General features: G+C 45.3%; 1 protein-coding gene across 1 annotated transcript in view; it reads right to left on the bottom strand.

The window, feature by feature from the left end:
* Positions 1–6,916, bottom strand: part of LOC142777227 (uncharacterized) — a 32,477-nt gene extending 25,561 nt beyond the window's left edge. Inside the window, exon 1 of the mRNA XM_075881556.1 lies at positions 6,840–6,916. The gene's annotated coding sequence lies outside the window, so the exon portion shown is untranslated. The remainder of the gene's footprint in view (positions 1–6,839) is intronic.
* Positions 6,917–7,497: the final 581 nt, after the last annotated feature.

Below are 7,497 nucleotides of genomic sequence, written 5' to 3'. Positions count from 1 at the left end.
GCCCACTTGAAAGGGCACAGCCGGATATATTCATCCATTCAATCATCCAGCACCTACTCAACCGTGGCCCGCCCCACTGGGATCCCGGACTAAGTTCCTAGTCATTGATGTTTTCAAGCAGAACGTCGAACATACATCTTTTGCGTTCTCTCTAGACAAACGACTGTCGTTTTTTGATAACCTTTGCCAGCGAAATACGCAGATAGGCGGCCAATTTATTATACTTGTAACATCTCCATTCCGTCACTGCATGCCAGAATGCCCTCTTCGGCTACATTTGCCATCTCGTGGTATTCCTTCTCTGAAAATTCCTGGCATTCAATCACAGAACATACACTATCAGTGTTTTGCATAACGTGACCTGTCTAGGTTAATCACTTTGCCTTTGTGCCAGGCAGAATGTCAGATAGTCTTGTTTTTCTGTGATCCACTCTGCTCTCTTCCCATGCCTTATCAAAACTGTAACTAAATAACATTCTCGGTTTCAACTTAATTTTCAACGCGGTTCTTATCGTCCAAGATCGTAGTCATGGCACTGAAATCGCGATGTTCTGCGTAATGTGCGCATTGCCTGCCGCCTACCGCAGAGACTGTGGGAAAAGGGCTTTTCATTTCATGGTAATAAGGGTTGCAGCACAAGCAGGAAGGTGCTATAAGAAACGAGAAACGAAAGGCGAGGCCAGGAAAGGAAAAAGGACAACAAGAGCGCTGAATTCTTTGACGCGTTAGCAGATCATAAGTTACACAGATGCAGCCACCTAGATATATAGCGTGCCTAGCGGCCACCTTTCTGTGTGTCAGCATCTACTGATAGAAAGAAATTGCGAAAATTTCGTGTTCATGCTCAACGTGCGGGTTTACTTTACGTCATCCTTTTTTTAGCCTATTTAGGTCGAATGCGAAAACGCATAAAAAACAATTGTCGACCGCACATGCTAGTTGTATGTTTACTAACTGGTGGTGGTGGAAAAACTTCATTGGTTATTAAGGGGAAAGGTTCGAAGGTGAAAGAGTGAGTAGGTGGGTCCCCATTCCAGGACTCCAGTGATCCTTGCTACATGGTCCGCCTGGTCCAAGAGGCCTCTTTGTATCTCCAGTCCCGGACGAGCGAGGAGGCTCTCCCACGTATCGCTAGAGAAAGATCGTTACCCAGGATAATTTGCCTCATGCGCTCTTGCTGCGCAATACCACGCCACATGCGATAGTGACGGCCGCGCACCTCACCATGAGCAAGTGCTGCCATGTAATGTGCGATTCATGTGGTGGGTCTTCTTCAAAAGCGGGTAGGTGTGCGGTTGAACTGTTTTATATGTGCGAGCTTCTGCGGTTTCCTGCTGTGGATTAGGTGGGGCTAGACATTCTTTCCTGCGTAGTTGGTGTTCGAGGATGTATTGCGCCGTAAGCGGAGTATGTTGCCATAGTCTTTGGCTCCGCGCTCTGTTTGTAAGTTCTCTAGCTTAGGCGTGTGCGATTTCATTCCCTGGGATGCCTTTAAGAGCTGGACACCATGTGATCACATGGTCTTCTTTGAGTGAGTCGCCTAACATTCTTAGTGTGATTCGTGGTAACATGCACCGCACGTGCATTCTGCACCATACCTGAGTAAGGAGATAAATATAGCCGATTTTCCAGTCCTGTCAGAATATTTGATTGCCATCACAATTGCTGATGCTTCAGCTGTAGCTGTGCATTTTGTGGTACTGAGTCCGTTGTATTAGTTTCATTTTGTTGTGTTTTGCGAAGGCTACTCTGACGTGTCCTCTCAAAGTTCGAGTGGCGTCCTTGTACAGCATCTCTTGACTGTGTTCGAAGGTTTAATGAGTTGCTTGGCTCGGGCTTGCCTTCTCTGCCTTTGTGATATTTAGCATTCATGTTCTTTGGTATCGGTGTCACTTGTATTTGCATCTTGATGTGGGTCAGAATTCAATAAATTTTGTCACTAAGTATGGTGGTTTTACCGGGTAGGTGAGTTCAGATAATAAATGTTCTCCAGGTGTGTTAGACCCAGCCGTTATGCCTTAGTTGTCAAAACTACGGCCTTCAGCTCTTCAAATGCGTTGTATACGCCTGTGTCGTGGAGCCTTTCATTCGCGGTGTTCACCGGCAATTGTAGTGCCACTTTGTAGGCGCCCCTTTTGACCTGGTCCACCTCTTGATTTCTGAGCAACTTAGATTTTGATAAGGTATATCGTGTGTTATCCTGCTACTGATGAAACCTTGAACCTATCGTATTGTATCGCTCTCGTGCAAGCCTCTACATTTCTTATCAATTTTTTCCTATTAGCCAAGTTATTTGCTTCATTGTCATTTTCAGGGTAGCGACAGTGTAATCCGCTCTTTGGAATTAAAGGCCCAATACACGCGGCTTTGTTCTTTCTGGAAGAGTGCTGCTAATTGCGGAGCATTTCTTAGCAAACTTTGACGACTTTGAGCGTATCTATCTATCTATCTATCTATCTATCTATCTATCTATCTATCTATCTATCTATCTATCTATCTATCTATCTATCTATCTATCTATCTATCTATCTATCTATCTATCTATCTATCTATCTATCTATCTATCTATCTATCTATCTGTCTGTCTATCTATCTATCTATCTATCTATCTATCTATCTATCTATCTATCTATCTATCTATCTATCTATCTATCTATCTATCTATCTATCTATCTATCTATCTATCTATCTGTCTGTCTGTCTGTCTGTCTGTCTGTCTGTCTGTCTGTCTGTCTGTCTGTCTGTCTGTCTGTCTGTCTGTCTGTCAATCTATCTATCAAGCCACCTACCCTTTTATTTCTCTTGCTTGTTTCGATAATGATATCGATACCAAAATCGGTATGGCAAAACATGACTGATGGCGAGCATAACTGAGAAGTCATTACACCAAAATCTTGAAATGTCAAGAACGTCACGATTTCATGGTCTTGCCGCGGTCGCAGTCGTTTGGTTAACCTGATACCTAATATAAGTGGTATGGTACGACATGACATGCATGTCATGGAAGTCATGACAACACGCTATGCTCATGGTGCGCTCGTGGTCGTTTCGCTAGCTTCACATGTACCAAATTTGGTATCGCGGAACGTGAATGGAAGAAGTTGTATGAGTGGTGCCAACATTATAATCATGAGATTCGTGCCCTGTATGCCACGCTCATTATGCGTTCGCGGCGGTTTCATTAGCTTCACATATACCAAATTTCGTATTACCTGGCGTGAACGGACGAAGAAGGCGAATGACACGTCCAAACATAATAACAGTGAGATTCGTGTCATGTAAAACATGACTGCACGTTACGCTCATGGTGCGCTTGAGGTCGTTTTGCTAGCTTCCCATATACCAAATTTGCTATTACGTGACGTGAACGGACTACAAAAGTGAGTGACACGTTCAATCATGATGATAATGACATGCGTGTTATGTAAAAGATGACTACACGCTACGCTCATAGTGCGCTTGTGGTCGTTTCGCTAGCTTCACATATACCAAATTTCGTATCACGTGACGTGAACGGACGACGGAGGTGAATGACACCTCCAAATACGATAATCATGACATGCGTTTTATGTAAATCATCACTACGCGCTACGCTTATAGTGCGCTTGTGGTCATTTCGCTAGCTTCACATATGACTGGTGCATACATGATAATTATGATATGCGTGTCATGTCAGAACAGAATAACATACCACGCTTATAGTGTGCTCACGGCCGTTCGGCTAGCTCCACATATAACGAATTCGGCATCAAGTGACGGGAATAGACGACGAATGTAATTGACACGTCCAATCGTGATAATCACGACATACGTGTCATGTAAAACATAACAACATCCTACGCTCATAGAGAACTCGCGTCCATTTCGCTGGCTTCTCATATACGAAATTTGGTATCACGTGACGTGAATTCAGGAAGGTAAATACACGCCCAAACGTGACAACGATGACATGGAAGTCATGTACGGCATAATTTACGTCCGCCTCGTGACATGGTGCTGATATTAAAGAGACATATCAACCTTTCTGATTCGCGATTCGCACATAATCGATTCCCACTCTACGTGGGATCTGACAATTTTTAGGCGAGAATGCACATTTGGTTTTTGTGGTAATTTTTTTATCTATTGGGACTTTTCCGGTGCCTACGTCATGCCGTGGTCCACCACGAAATGTTCAATGGTTGCAAGCTATTTTCTTTGTGGCGTATTGAGCCTTTATGCATCATTAACGTGATACGTATCATTGAGAGGTCGAAGTCTTGAATTTCATTTAGATTTTTCGCTTATTTGTTCATTCTAATATTCTACAGTAATGGCGAGAGCATAGCTCGCTGTAGAGGAAGCCTGCGAGGAAGCCTGAAAGCTTGCTTGCAGGATTTTTTTTCGGTGATCGCATGTCTTGTAGTCCTATTGTGGCACATCTGCCAGCTAGAAAGGACTTGATATAGTCAAAATTGTTTGTCCACAGCCCATTTGCTGTTGTTCTCCGTGATACGTTTGAAGGACATAGTGTAGAATGCGCTCTCTAAGTTTACGCCACCACAATATTCTCTGCTTCAGTCGACACGTTGGTAGTTCCTTGATCTGATAGTTTAAGGAAAATATTTTTTGTTGACAGATGTTTGCGAAATTGCATAAATGTAAACGGATAGGACGTTGCGTCTTTTGATGCAATCGCTTAACCTGACGAGTGTTGCATTTATAAAAAGCTTCCCGAAACATGCCGTAAGAGATGTCGGCCTCAAGTTGACAATTGATCTCTGTTTTCCAAGTTTGAGAATTACGACAATGGTGGCTTCCTTCCATAGCTGTCGAATTGCATCTTTCTCCCAAATATCCTTATTGAAGTAGCCAACTAGACGTCCAAGTAATACATTACTGAGTTTGTGCAACATTGCGTTGGCGCTGAATTCCTTTTCGGGTGTTGTGTTTTGCCAGTTGTCACGAGCCGCTGCGTAGAATTCCGCTACCGTGGTGGGTTCATCGATAGCGTTGTTTAGTGGTCTTTCACAGCTGAATGCTTCGATGCTATCGCCCCCTCCTTGCATATATTTGTCTTTAGGAGCTTCGGTCAGTGTTCGGCTGTCGCTTTTGCATTCACCCGCTAGGGTACGTATCGTTCTCACTGTCGACGTCTTTTTCGAGTCTGGATCAAGCATGCTCCGTAATATTGCCCGTGTTTTAGCAGTCCACACAAATGACTTGATGCATTTTTAATGGAAAAGATCGGTTTCACTGCAAGGTCGAAGCGATGAATGAGATAGCAACAAGTTGTCATGTTGTTTGAAGTGCGGCTTGCACGTGAATTTTGGTTTCAATTTCATGCAAAGCTACTATCCACCAGAAAGAAATTTCGCATAGTCTCTCTGCAGCCAGAGAGCAGCACGTAGACAGAAATACGAGCCGCCGTTGATGGCTGCCGATATAGCGGATATCGCGCACCAGCGATGGTAACCACGCCTTGAAATTCAATGTTCTCTGTTTCTGGTCGAGTGACCCCCTCTCGCATCTTTTCATGGCTGGCCTCCCGAGCGGGAAAGCGCTATCGCACGCTTCTAGAGATCGACAAAGATGCGCCGGTTCGTCTGATCTCTGCTTCAGCCGCATTCATCGCCCCAACTTACGCTCAATCGTCTGCGGGTATAATTTACGATAAACGATGCATTTTATCGTTTGGGACATCATATGGCGCGTGATGGTGATGGTGATGGCAAAAACCCTTCGGGACTGCGTATGATTGTTGCCGCAATAAAACATGGATGTATTCCTCCATTATAAGAAATGGCAAAATAGGAAAGTAAAAGGCGTATATACGGAAGCAGTTCAATGTCTACAATCTACTGATAAAGAAAGTGCGCTGTTTGCTGTTGTAAGCCGTTAAACGAGAATGCACTCATGGCGATGCTTAGTGGTACATATTCATCTCGATGACCGACGTCCATGATTTATGTTTAAGCAAATTTTTTGTTAACTGTAGTAGTTACAGGTGAGAGCACAATCATCAAAACTAAAGAGTGTCAATGACTGGATGCAGAACCTGGGGTCAAGACAACATCCCGTGGGAAAGGAAACAGTTATTCACCACCACGGCCTGAACTACAGAGGGAAACATACCGAGCGTCTTGTCTATACCTTCTCGTGTGACCGCAACTTTTTCAGCGTGAGCTCAAGCGGTGAACGCTATGTAACAGCCACGTGAAGCACGTGCACGTCAGAGGGCCATTTTTATTATCAATGGACGGTCCCGCGGCGGTGTTTTAGTGGTTAAGGTACTCGGCTGCTGAACCGTCGGTCGCGGGATTGAACCCCGTGTTTGGGCTTCCATCTTGAATAACGAGTTCTTGCACTTTACACTCACAGACGGGCAGCTATGGTGAGTGAATTTTTTAAATTTGCTGTTTCTCTAGCAAAATGAGGCCCCACCGTGGTGGTCTAGTGCTTTAGGTACTCGGTTGCCGACCCGCAGGTCGAAGGATTGAATCGCGGCTGCGGCGGCTGCATCTTTTATAGAGGAGAAATGCTATAGGCCTGTGTGCTTACATTTTGGTTCCCATTAAACAACCTCAGGTAGTAGAACTTTCTGGAGACCTCCGCTGTGGCTTCTTTCACAATCATGTGGTGGTTTCGGGTCGTTAAACCCCACAAATCAGTCAATGAATAAATCAGTAGCACAAGACACATCAGAGGTGACCAAAAATGAAGTGTGACCCTGCCTTGCAACGGCTCAGCTAACCACTTAGAGAAGTACGAGCCCTACATGCATGTTTGGCTGATTCGGCGGGTGCCGCCGATGAAACATATGTGCTAACCTTTGCAGAAAAAGAGCGACTCTGGCCTACCTTTTGCCCAGTCGGGGAGCTGTCTCTGTGAGCGACGAAGGTCTGGTTCAGTGCGGGAATGGATGGCGGTGGGAGGCCTGTGTAAATAGGAGGAACATTTAGGCCACAAATAATAAGCCGAGATGCATAATCAGTATGCCACCCAGTCACTACATCCAGTACGCAGCCTTTCTACTAGCGGAAAAAGCAGTAAATATCAGGAAACAACTGCCTACTTGTCACAAACGACGGCAATTTTCGTCTCGCCCGCGCGCCCCATCGTCCAAGTAAGGGCGCTTTTGTGTTGGGAAGACAACATCCGGCGACAAACGACCGCGCAATGGCGCCTACCCGTCTTTCCTACACCTCTATACCGAATGGCACGGGGCACGCATTTGTTCGGGGAAGAAAAAAAATGACATCTAGAGGGTACAGGAGGACGCGCACTCCGCGAAAAAGTTTTGACTGCTTTGAAATCGGTAGTTGACATGAAATCAGCAAGAAGCGTGGTCGTCGGTGTCGCGAGGCTCGCGTAGGCGGCGAGTATGGAATGACCCGCGCAACGTATTGAGACGGCTGCAGTACCGCGCCCTCTCGTCGTCTACTAAGCTGGCGAGATCTTCAGCGGCACCCGTCAACTCACCTACGTGTATCAAGAGCTGGCCTGGTCCGTATGGAA

Source organism: Rhipicephalus microplus, chromosome X (assembly GCF_043290135.1).
Source record: "Rhipicephalus microplus isolate Deutch F79 chromosome X, USDA_Rmic, whole genome shotgun sequence".
NCBI lineage: Eukaryota > Metazoa > Arthropoda > Arachnida > Ixodida > Ixodidae > Rhipicephalus > Rhipicephalus microplus.
This window is presented reverse-complemented; position numbering and strand designations above follow the sequence as displayed.